The following is a 13,701-nucleotide window of genomic DNA, read 5'->3' as shown; positions in this document are numbered from 1 at the left end:
GTTTATATATATTGGATACTGACTCCAATCAGTCCCCTAAGAGAATGTAAAGCTTGCTTAGTTATGAATAAAATTCACACAGACCGCAGTGTCAGAAAACACAAGATTATCAGAACTATTTATTCCATGATTATTACAAGAGAATTCAAAGTTGAGAACGACCAACTGCTGCAAGGTGTCAGGAATGAAAACATAGTTGTCCCCAACAATATTTCTTTTGGGTAAATTATAACAAAGATGAACCAATAACTGTTCACATTTCTCGAGGACGTGAAACTGAAAGTGCTTAAATTATACTGTTACACTCGGAACAAATTCAGCGCTATTCACCATTCAAAAATGAGGCACAATTAGTTTACAATACTGCTTCTCCTGTAAAATAACGGAGTCGAATATGTACTTAGCTAAGACAATCTGCTGTCCTATTGACGGATAGTGACTTGGGAAACGTATCGTACATTTGTTCGTCATACGAACTTCTTGTGTGACCAGTATTTCACAGCATTTAATTGTGAGTTTAACAGTAAGCGAGTTGAATTTTTTAATGTAATCCCGATATCTTATCGTTAAACAATTCCCTTGCTCTAGGCATCCTATTAGTTTTTTAAATTTATTATAATACCGTTTAGACATTAGCCATATTGCCAGCAGTAGAATGATTTTTTTAATATTTAAATGTGTAACAACCTGAAACTGTCAAAAACAACAATTCTGAATTACATTCATTTAACCTGTTGTTTAGCTGCAATATTTCAGGTCGCAAATGTCACCCTTTAACCTTTTATCGGTGGCCGTCCGACAGTAGCCTACAACATCTAAGAATATGATAGGCCTATTGCTGCATTTATATTCAAAAGACGTAAACGAGAAATCTAAGCAACACGTAAGTCGAAAATTCACATTCTCTCATGAGAAGCATGTATCCCAGAAATCAGTGCGTATATTTCGCATCATGCCAGTACCGCGATTTAAACTCTGCACTTTTTTATCATATGAATGACACTTTCATATAAAGGAATAACAACAGTCAAAGCAAAATGAAGAAAATACTTCATAGGCCTACCTGCGTCATATTCGCTCGTCATCTGTGAGTTTGAATGTATTATCTCACACATGTCGTCCATAGCTACCTATTTTTCCACAATTTCGACAGATTATTTCCAAATGCTGCGGTAACTGCGGCCAACTATTACATAACGTTTTTCTACACAGCGTGAGATTTAAGAAGGATGAAATGAATGCGCTGAGAAAAAGATCATTGTTGTCCACAACTGAGACAGCAAAAATGCCAATTAAAACAAAGTATTACTAACTCAAAGGCTATTTAGACCCATGGAAATTACATATCGTATCTCGTACGAGATATGTTACCTTCCGGATACAAACAAAACCAAAACATCCTACAAATTAAAGACGAAAGAGTCTTCCTGTTTTCTAAAAGAGAAAGACGTAACATTTTCTTGAAAATGACTGGTGTTTATTGAGGACTGCAAGACGTCTTGGTTGTAAGGCTTCTGCCTTTTCGTCAGAAACAGTAAAAGTTGTAGACACAGATCGTTGCACGTTTTTACACACACAATGTCTTCAGACCCACCGCAGAACACACTGTTTACAAGAAATTACTTAACATATTTCACCTGATATTTTTCATCTGTGGGAATAATGAACCATACGAGTTAAAAGTTTCTCTTATATTGTATGGCCTTCGACAAGACAGCTCTGTGTATCCAGTTTGAAACGCAAGCAACAAGCGGGAGAATATGCAGCACCGTAAGTATTGAAAAAGCACGGTGGTTAGAAAAAATAAAATTCATTGTGTACTGGCGTCCATTAATCAACAAGAATATCGAGCACATCTTGAGGGAAAAGAGATACAGCCGTGCAGGAATTACTGCCTGTTTTTATACATGGTGTACTAACGGCTGCTGCACATAGCAGCAAATAAAGAGATACGTGTGTATCAACGAAAGTTTGTGGGCATCGCTGTCATGTATATTTGTAATACGTTGTAAACTCCTCCAGTCAAGGTACAAACCAGAAAAAAAAATATTTTTGAGCTGTCTCTTAAGTAAGATTACCTCGCAGATTAGAAGAAATGGTAAACATAACAAATGTAACAGGATTAGTTCTTTTAAAGGTTTGTAAGAAAAAAAATGATACCATTTATGAATTCATCAACAGTCGTTACGCCATTAAGAAACGTCTTAGATCTCAAATACGTTCAAGGTGACCTGCACCAGGGTTCTAAAAGGTGATATACCTCATGACGGCTAAGTACTCAGGTGACGTTTCGTGCTCCAGTTTATTTATCACATTTTCAGTTCCCTTTTTCAGCGGCATCGAAGCTTTAAACGTGTATCCAGGGCCGATCAGAGAACTTATTCCCACACAAGCGACTTATAACTTAGCGTCCCACCCCCTTTCCTTCCCCCACACCTACATTAGCTGCCGTTCCTTGTTAAGACCTCTAAAAAATAAACCTAAACCTAGTGAGCGTGGAAATGGATTGTTTACTACACTGACTGTGATATTCTCTGTGCACAAATTTTTTACCAGGGACAACCTAGAGCGCCCCTCACAGCTTGGCGCCCCAAGCGACCGTTTGTGTCGCTTGGGCCTTAAGCCGGGTTCACACAGGCAACAAAAGTATCGCCACTGCTAATGGTGAACTGCAGTTGCTTTGTAGTTGCACGTGTGAACTCCTAGTTTTCGGTGGCGCCATTTAAGAACCGCAGCTTTTGCCACGCCACAAAAAGTTGAACTTGGTTCTACTCTGTTGCGCCATTTTGCCGTCTCCACAATCGAATAACGTCATTCGATTGCTACCTCGCGGCTGGATTCAAACATTTCTAGTGCCTATTCGTTCGCAGATAGTGCTTTTGTTTGTGCGTTTGCTATTAATATGTCGAAAAAGTGGTCAACAGCGACAATTATGAGATTCTTGGAGGTGTATCAAGAATGAGAATGCCTTTGGAAGCACAAAAGCGACTCATACAAAGACAGAAATTTGAGAGATGCTGCATTAATTGAAATAGTAAAGAGTATGCGTGAATATGAGCCTGGAATTGGTGTAGCTACAACAAAATTAAAAATTCGAAGCATTCGAAATGCTTACATGAATTAACATAAAAAAGTACTGAAATCACTTAAAAGTGGTGCGTCTACAGACGGTATTTATAAACCCAGCCTTGCTTGGTTTGAAGCTGCAGACCGGTTCTTAAAACATGTAGTCGAGACAAGAGAGACGATAAACACTTTGGTAAGTAATATTTTACATTGCTTATGTTTCCAAAACATCTTATTTAGTAGTATGTACAGCCGTTTAATCAGCTGAGATAGGTGACGCCATTTTGCAAACTGCGCAATTACGAAGACTTTGTGGCGTCCTGTGTGAACGGTAGCTCACAGCGCCACTCCAGAATGACTTGACTTGTTGCAATACTTTCGTTGCGTGTGTGAACCCGGCTTTAAACCGGCGCTGGATCCATCAAAAACACGTCGTTGTTGATATAGTTTGATGTAATAAAATGTCGAGGTATTGCACCTCGATGAATATGTTGTTACATTAAAATTAGAAAGGAAATTGGATAATTTTTATTTCGACTGTCTCAATTGAATTAATATACAGTTTTTGCTGCAGTGGTTACTGGTTTTGGACTGACATGCCCATTGCCATTTGATTGTTTCAGTCAGGTGGAAGCTAAGCAGAGTGCCTGTAGTCCACAGTTTCACTTTCTGTACAGAAGCTGTTCGTGCCTTTTGGCACCATAATGTGTGACTAATTACGGTAAATAACAAGGTGCGCGATGTTTGAGAATGGGCACACCATGAACACCTCACGGAGTGGCTGCGCGGTTTGAGGCACCAGTATGACTCCTCCCGTCGGAGGTTCGAGTCCTCCCTCGGGGTTGGGTGTGTGTGTTGTTCTTAGCATAAGTTAGTTTAAGTTACTCTAAGTAATGTTTAAGTCCAGGGACCGATGACCTGACCAGTTTGGTCCCTTAGAAATTCCCACACATTTGAATATTTTTCCACCATGAACACTGGGAAGGGACCTGTGTGTGGTGGGCAAATACCCATTTGGAGTAGTCAGCTCACTAAGTATCCACCCTACATGGTTATCTCCATCAGTCGTGTGCAGACAGAAACTACTCTCATGACTAGACAACAGAGCACCATTCCACTCTCCAGTCAACTCTTTCGTGACACTAAAGTAGCCAACCTTGGCGATGTTGTGGTTATACTAGCAGCTTGGCCAATGATCCCTGATGACACAGAGAATGTAACATGTGCTCAGATTTCGTTCTAGATGATTCTGGAATAGTCAGCCCACCAAGTATCCACTATAGACAGTTACGTCGATCAGTCGTGTACAGACAGAAACTGCTCTTATGACTGGAGGCAACAGAGCACCATTCCACTCTCCAGTCAACTCTTTTGTGACACCAGAGTAACCATGCTTTGCAGTGTCATGGTGTTATAGTAGCTTGACCAGAAGCACATGTGATCCTAGTCCTGCTGCAAGCACAAGGTTCCCAATGTTCCCTGATGACACAGTAAACGCAACATGTGCCCAGATTTCGTCCCATATGATGTTCAGTAGGCCACTGCTACCCACATAATGCGTCGATATTTACATGGATGTGTACTACGCAGGCGTCCAGAATCTGGGTACAGGTGTGGCAATTTTCAGCGGACCACTGTTGAAAGCATCGACACACCATCAATGTATCTGTACCCAAAGACTGGAAAGTTGCACAGGTCACACCAATATTCAAGAAATTTAGTGTAATCCACTAAATTACGGGCCCATATCGTTAACGTCGATATGCAGCAGGATTTTGGAACATATATTGTGTTCGAATATTATGAATTACCTCGAAGAAAATAGTCTATTGACACATAGTCAACATGGATTTAGAAAACATCGTTCCCCTGAAACACAACTAGCTCTTTATTCACATGAAGTGTTGAGTGCTATTGACAAGGGGTTTCAGATCGATTCCGTGTTTCTGGCTTTAAGGAAGGTTTTTGTCACTGTAGCACACAAGCGGCTCGTAGTGAATTTTCGTGCTTATGGAAAATCGTCTCAGTTATGTGACTGGATTTGTGATTTCCTGTCAGAGAGGTCACAGTTCGTAGTAATTGACGGAAAGTCATCGAGTAAAACAGAAGTGATTTCTGGCGTTCTCCAAGGTAGTGTTATAGTCCATTTGCCGTTCCTTATCTATATAAACGATTTGGGAGACAATCTGAGCAGCCGTATTCGGTTGTTTGCAGATGACACTGTCGTTTATCGACTACTAAAGGCATCAGAAGATCAAAACAAACTGCAAAACGATATAGAAAAGATACTTGAATGGTGCGAAAAGTGGCAGTTGACCCTAAATAACGAAAAGTGTGAGGTCATCCACATGAGTGCTAAAAGGAACTCGTTAAACTTCAGTTACCCGATAAATCAGTCTAATCTAAATTCGACTAAATGTCTAGGTATTACAATTAAGAACAACTTAAATTGGAAGGAACACATATAAAATGTTGTGAGGAAGGCTAACCAAAGACTGCGTTTTATTGGCAGGACACTTAGAAAATGTAACAGACCTACTACGGAGAGTGCCTACACTACACTTGTCCGTCCTCTTTTAGAATACTGCTGCACAGTGTGGGATCCTTACCAGATAGGACTGACGGAGTACATCGAAAAAGTTCAAAGAAAGGCAGCACGTTCTATATTATCGCGAAATATGGGAGAGAGTGTCACAGAAATAATACAGGATTTGGGCTGGACATCATTAAAGGAAATTACCAACTTTCTCAAAAGGCTCTGAGCACTAAGGGACTCAACATCTGAGGTCATCAGTCCCCTAGAACTTAGAACTACTTAAACCTAACTAACCTAAGGACATCACACACATCAGAATCCAGCTTCACCTGGCCTGGCCCAGAGTTTGTATGCTGGGGCAGGTTCTATGACATCAATACCCAAGTTGTTTCTGAATATTGACATTATGATGTCTGAGACAAAAGATATTTGTGCAGGCCCAGGCCTGTCTGACGACCAACTTGACATATTCTCCCCAGCTACTATTTACTCAGAGGTGTATGATCTCTGCTTCTCCAAATTCTGAGTTTCTTCACATGCATGTTTATTTAAACAAACACCAGGAGAAACAGACCTTCAAGACCAGCCCCACTCGACTTATCCCCCTACGTTAAAGTGAAAACTGTACACCGTTTAGTACGAACACTTGTGTTTTTATTTAGACAAATATCTTTCCATGGAGAGCTCCCTTTCCGCGGACGAGAAATCCGCGACTGTGCACCACTGATGCTTCCAGAAGGTTGGACAGATTTGTCAACCATCAGGGTCATTGTGTCGCCTAAGACGTAAGAGACCAGCAGTTGGGAGTCAGCCGACCATTTGTTAGTGATAGCTCTAGTCAGTGAGGGACATCACATGCATACTACTGATTCGGTTACCTAAAAAAAAAGAACTGTGTGTGGAATGGGATGTAGCTAGAAACATCCCCCAGGCTGTGGCTAAGCCATGTCTCCGCAATATCCTTTGTTTCAGGAGTGCTAGTTCTGCAGGTTCGCAGGAGAGCTTCTGTAAAGTTTGGAAGGTAGGAGACGAGGTACTGGCAGAAGTAAAGCTGTGAGTACCGGGCGTCAGTCGTGCTTCGGTAGCTCAGTTGGTAGAGCACTTGCCCGCGAAGGCAAAGGTCCCGAGTTCGAGTCTCGGTCGGGCACACAGTTTTAATCTGCCAGCAAGTTTCATGGGACGTAGCTATTTACCGACAGTAAATTTATTATTTCAGTGTATAAAAACTACTCTTCAGCCAAAGATACCTGGATTCGTTATTAGTGGATGGGAAATTGGGCGCTAGGACTGGGTTTTGTGAGTAATGTATCAGATCCGAAGTGCTTTAGGAGGAGAAGAAGGTATGGAAAGTAGATGGTTTGGTACAAGATGCGAGTTGGAGAAAGTAGGCGAATGTCGAAGGTGGCGTGGAATGCATGTCTTTCCAGGATTTCGAGGGACTTATAGGGTTTTGGCGAGGCAGAGCTCCAGGCGACGATTGCGTAGGTTTGGACGGGGTGGATGAGGATTTATAGGTGAAGATAGTGGTAGGACCCCAAGTGTGGCCTGTCAGCAGTTTGAGTATTTTGACTCAGCCTTGGGCTTTGTGTTGGATAGCAAGGAGACGTGCATTCCATGTTCGTTTTCTTTTATGAGTTGGATCTAAATACTTTACTTTATTAGTCCTAGGTTGGGCTGGTTGTAAATGAAGAGATGGAAATCTGGACGACAGGAACATCGAGTGGTGCGAACAAAGATCGTGGCTTAACTTTTCTATGGAATTACTTGAAGTTTCCAAGTCTTACACCACTCGACCAGGAGATTCAGGTGGTGTTGGAGGGAGGCATGAGAGAGTTGAAGGGCTGGGTGGGTGGGTGGGTGTCATCAGTGAATTACAGGAACTACATGGGGGAGGGGGGGGGGCAGTTTGAAAATGTCTGCAATGTACATGATGTAAAGGAGCAGTGGAAGGACTGAGACTTGAGGCACACCAGCAGCAGGGTGAAAAATGCAGGAGCAGGTGTGGTTGATTGTGACATATGTGGAACAGGGGTGAAGGGAGGATGCTATAAGGCAGACACGGTTAACTGGGAGAGCATAAATTTGTAGCTTGAAGAGCAGTCTAGCATACAATACCTGGAAGACGGCTTTTTGGATTTCAAGGGAGACAAATATGGCGTACTTCCATTCCATTTATTCAGTTGATGGGAGACTAGGAGGGTAAGGTAAATATATTGGCCGTTGATGGAATAGTTGGGACGAAAGCCACATTGAGATTGGGAATGGGTAGGGGGGTTGCAAGGTGCTGATAGTTTCTTTAGGTAAGTATGGTTTCAAAGATTTTACTGAAAACTTACACGAGGCTCATAGGTCGATATGATGAGGTCTATTATGGTGTGGTTCATCAGGTCTCAGGAAGCGGAGGACTTCAGACGTTTTCCACTGCTCTGGATAATAACCTTTGCAGAGGACGCTATTGCAGAAGATGGAGAAGGTTTTGCGACAGACTCTGGGCCATTCCTTGGGTGATGGTAGGTTATTGTATGGAGAATAGGTGTAATGTTTTGCTTTTTATTGAGTGTTTGTTTAACGTCGTCAGCTGTTATTGGCGTCTTTAGTCCTTTTCGCAGAGTGCTTGTAAGTGCTGGAAATTCGGTGCGAGTGGTAGGATGGTTGTGTTGATACATTCATACACACAAGGGTCCGTCGAGTGACCACAGAGCCGTCAAATACATGAACTTATATATACTACTCATGTAATAGCAACATTTGTGAATTAAATACGCCTATACTTATTCACAAGTCGAATTATACTCATCAAAACGTGATAAATACATATGGCGGGAAAGTGTGATATTTTCTACGAGAATGTTGGTCAATCATTTACTTGTACATGAAATACCAGGATGAAAAACTAAACTGCTTTCACAACAGAGTGCAGTACCAACGATAGCAGGTCACTGTAACATCGCCCAGCGACACAGCAGAGGCCACCACATCAATCTGGTGGAAGGAATATGAGCGCTATGCCTCGAGAGTGGAGCCAGACGGATAATGGCGATGACGTGTGAAAGCTCTAGCTACTGCATAGAATCATGTATGATTGATGCACTCCAGCACCGCAGATCGCACTCCAGCTCAACAGGCTGAGAACTACTGGTGCCGGGGCGAGTCTACCGACTCCTGTCACAAGTCGCCGTTGCATCAAGATTTCCAGAGTATACACAGTCGTTTTTCTAAGGCTTCCATCAGACGTTTCCACTGGATTTCTAAGTTGGACGTTGAAATACCGCGACCACAGCAGTATCTTTTCTACAGAATTCAGGAAACATGAGATTTACTGTAATTTCTTGAAAACGGGAATGGCTGTTGAATAGCATATCAGTATACATTACAGTCTCATTCTGTGTTCCACAACAAGAGAGTGCTGCCGATTGCATCGACGCATTTGGAATTTTTCATGCAAAACGTAGAATCCATACTGCATTGAGCATTATTTTACAATAAGAACTGTATTTAGAAAAATCAAAGAACTATGCCACTGTAACTACAGAAGGTTTCCATTATCATAATCGTGTGATGTGAAATGGGAATTCTGTGTAACCTAAGTTTTCCTATACAATCTATGTGCCACTCTCAGGCACACGTTCAGATCAGATTGATGTTGGATCTACAGCTACTGCCAACAGTAATTCACACAACTGAGCTCTGTCTCTGGCTTTGAATATGTTATACCTAAGGATCGAGGGACACAATGGTATTCCTCATTTCCATTAACCAAGTTAACAGTGACTGTTCATAAGCTGTAAGTGAAAACTCAAGATCTTGACATGTTGCAGTAGAGCACACACCGTATATCTACCACTATTCCACAACACACATACACTTGAAACGCTTATATTAATCGTGTAACTCCATTCAGGCCAGGGCATCAATTTTTAATTAGAATTATTCTTAAATAATTTGAAGTTCGTTTTCACGTACTGGTATCATCTATGAAATATTCAGAAGATGTGTAAATTTTGTATCGACGATCCATTGCCATGGTCTGTTGAAGAACTCAACTTTCAGAACATTATATTGTGTGGAATGTTATAAACATTTTGGCTATGTTTTGTAGACTAATTATTTGTGCAACCTACTTAACATTACCGGTAGCATAAAGTGAATTCTCGAACTGTGCCCCATAACAGTCCCCTCGTGTGCTGCAACCTCCGATTGTCCTTTATTCTTATCATGGGGTTAATGTAATATTATGCTGATATCCAGTACTACATACAAATGGCTATAGGGGAAGGGAAAACTGTAATAAACGAAAACAGAACACTTTGCAACAACACACTCTTTACCGCTCTGATAAAACTGACCTAGGACACAGAACAGAAAGCACACGAACGCAAAAGAACCACTTCCCCATCACACAGAGATACAAATAAGGAACAGGAGTCGTCGTAATTCCCGCTACAGTTTTCATAGCCTTCAAGCAACATGCGATAAATCTCTCCCGACACACGCGAACAGCAAGATGCCGTAATGTTCTTGATCATAAACAAAGTGCGGAAGTTTTGTTTTTCTGTGTACAGCATCAGCTACATGCCGTTCAACGAACGTGAGTACACGAATAACTAATTAACAGCCCAGTCCACATCAAAACTGGATTCCACAACACTACCGCAACCCCAAGTGTATATTGCTGACATACTGAGTTCACCTTTTCGTATTTGTGTAATAACAGCCACTCACACAGTTGCAGATGACATGATGAACGCTGACAAAAACGGCAACTGAAAAAAGCAGAGAATATATGTCACAAACAGCGAGAATAGTTCTTAAAAACATGCCATAACATACAATAAATACGGCAGTATAAAAGTATCCATAGAAAACTATATTTCAAAAAACGAAACAGTAAAAGTGTAATAATGTGTTACTGTGTTTGTATAACTGTGCTGTTTTCTGCGTGTTTTAGATTTAAAAGACACACTGATGATGGTGATATTTGTTGCCGAAACTAGTGTGAGAAAATATGGTTCAAATGGGTCAAATGTCTCTGAGCACTATGGGACTCAACATCTGAGGTCATCAGTCCCCTAGAACTTAGAACTACTTAAACCTAACTAACATAAGGACATCTCACACACAATCCATGCCCGAGGCAGGATTCGAACCTGCAACCGTAGCGGTCGCGCGGTTCCAGACTGAAGTGCCTAGAACCGCTCGGCCACACCGGCTGGCTGTGAGAAAATAAATAAGTAAACAATTAAAAAGGTGTTTTGCATCAAGGCGGACTCAGTTTGTAATATTGTTATTTTTCTATGCAAACACGGAGTTCCAAGAAAAAGTTATTGTCGATTTTGATGATACTGTAATAATTATTGCGTTCTAAGCTACCAAAACATTGGTTGCGAAGATTTTCAAAGAACTAATGTGTTGCTATTATCCAAAGAAATTTAAATAGCGCTCTCTTTCCTAGAGTTTATCGTGTCTTATGTTGTCTGTCGAATGCCCCTTCTCTTACTAGGTACAAATTTCATTAGCATCGGGATCAGATTTAGAAGGAGCCGATGTCAGACGGAAATTCTCGGATAAAACAACAACACTCTTTCCCAAGTTTGAAGCTATTTCTGATGTGAGGCCACGCAATTTATGCTAAAAGGATAGCGACAATTTCATGGGTAATCTGAACGGTTTCCTTCTTAAAACTGCTAACTCTGGGCTAATACCTTCATTTCTTTCATGTAATTAGACTATAGTTCAATTCTTTTATCTTGGCGGCTCGCGCATGCCCGCCCAGACGCTGGTGATTGCTGCGTTGCCAGTTGCGCACGACGCACGCGCCAATAGAAGCAGCGCCATAGAATAGCATAGTTCGCAAGCTTACGTGTAGGGGGGAGCGCGCAGTTCATGAAGTAAAGCCACCACGGCCGCATTAACCCTTTCGCTGCTACAAAGACGTGCTCCCTGCATTCCGCGCTGTGCGCGATTTTGTCGCTGCACTGCTCGCCTGTGCAGACACATTGTGTTCCGACTGCTTTGACACTCTTTATCATTCGATTCCACAAAAACTATTTGGCTCAAAAATTAGATTTTTACCTATCTTCTTGACTGATACCTTCCCCCCATAAATGACTTAATTTTGTTTCGATGTTCAACGCAGTTATTATGCAGCATTAAATATAGTAAACCTTTGCACGAAATTTTGAAGAGTTTGCAGAGGTAAAAGTCTATAGAGTATACTTTCCGTATGGTCGATTTCAGTTTCCACAATGTTGAGAATGAAATGTGGACAAGATAACTATATATTTCATTTAATTTAAGTACCACATAAGTGTCGTATGTAATATTGAGAAATATTCCACCTTTCGCGACTGTAACAAAAGTTTTACTTACACTGGGCACGTTTGGCTTTATTTTAAAGCACTTCAATCAGTCAAAAGGAAGTAGACAAAATACATTAAACAAAACTGTGGACTTACAAAAACATTAGGACTTGAATATACCGTCTGTCAGTGAAGTGCTCAGAGCTATGTCAAATATAATTTTGTGTGTGGCACACACAAACAGCATTTATTTGCTAAAACACTGATGAGCCAACACAAACGTTGAATATTGTGCTACCGCAGCACAAAACTACGAAAGGTGACTTGGCAATGGAGGACACAAAATACTGTCCTCTTATGATGCTTCAAAAGAGAGAAACGGGTCTGGTCTAAATAAGTCGCGTATTACAGTTGCAGAAGAGGGATATACAGTGGCGGTCGAAATAATAGAGCCACCTCTATTGACGAGATTAAGAACTAGGATATCTATTAGTTCGCGAAATCGCCACGAGTGCCGTGTTGTCAGTCCCTTGTAGACAACATCAGGGAAGACGTTGCTGCTATCTTTAGTCGTCCGAAAGGAAGCGTTTGAGCTAGACGTGTGAAAAGAGGCATAAAGGTAAGAATCTTATGGGTCAAAATAATAGAGCCGCTTTACACATGTGCCTTTAAATTGATTTTTATGCAGTTGTTTTGTATGTAAATTGACGTGTGGTTTTGTTTACATTCGTCTAGATGGGCAGAGCAAAGCATACCAGTGAAGATGAGCGTATAGTAATGTTCCGGATGTTCAAAAGTGGGATGTCCATGAATAAAATAGCCAATGTCTTGCACGTTTCGCGAAAACGAGTCCAGAACGCCATGAGACGGTCAAAACAAACAAAGTCGCAGGTGGAGAACAGGGGGCGACCTCGTGTAACTACTCCTCGCGTAGACAGACTCATCACTAGGGAAGTGAAGAAAGATTTTTGTCAACACCACGACTGAAAGCCATTTTGTTTAGCGACGAACATGATGTTCAACCATCAACCTCAACGATTCAAAGACGACTGAGATCTGCAAAATTGAATGGGCGCATTGCAAGAAAGAAGCCACATGTTTCACAAGCTAATGTTCGGAAAAGGTTAGCCTTTGCCCGGAGAAATGAACAAAAACCTAATACTTGGTGGAGGAACATCCTTTGGTCCGATGAATCCAAGTTTAATAGGTTTGCCTCAGACGGAAAAGTCTATGTGCGCCGCCCACCAAACCAGGAATTTAATCCCAAGTACACTTTAAAAACTGTGAAATACGGTGGCGGAAGTGTTATGGTATGGGGATGTTTTTCGTGGTACGGCATTGGTCCAATACACCGTATCAACGGCATAATGAACGCAGAAATGTACAAAGACATCTTGGCAAATGTGATGCTGCCTTATGCTGAAGAGGAAATGCCGCTGAAATGGAAATTTCAGCACGATAACGATCCAAAGCATACTGCAAGGATCATAAGGCAGTTTGTTCAAGAGCACAATATCGAAGTATTAGAGTGGCCACCTCAGTCCCCTGACGCATCACCCATTGAGAACTTATGGGAGATCTTAGACAAGAGAATTGACCGCTCAAAAGCTACATCTTCAGAAAAACTGTGGGAAGAAATCCAGAGAGCCTGGTATGCGATCAGTAGTGACGAATGCAGGCGTTTAGTAGACTCTATGGGTAAGAGGTGCAGGGCAATCCTCAAAAATAAGGGTTACCCCACGAAGTACTAATGCAGTCCTATGCAAAAAAGACTGTTCCTGTACGTTTCATAAGACTGAG

The sequence above is a fragment of the Schistocerca americana genome, chromosome 1 (assembly GCF_021461395.2).
Source record: "Schistocerca americana isolate TAMUIC-IGC-003095 chromosome 1, iqSchAmer2.1, whole genome shotgun sequence".
Lineage (NCBI taxonomy): Eukaryota > Metazoa > Arthropoda > Insecta > Orthoptera > Acrididae > Schistocerca > Schistocerca americana.
This window is presented reverse-complemented; position numbering follows the sequence as displayed.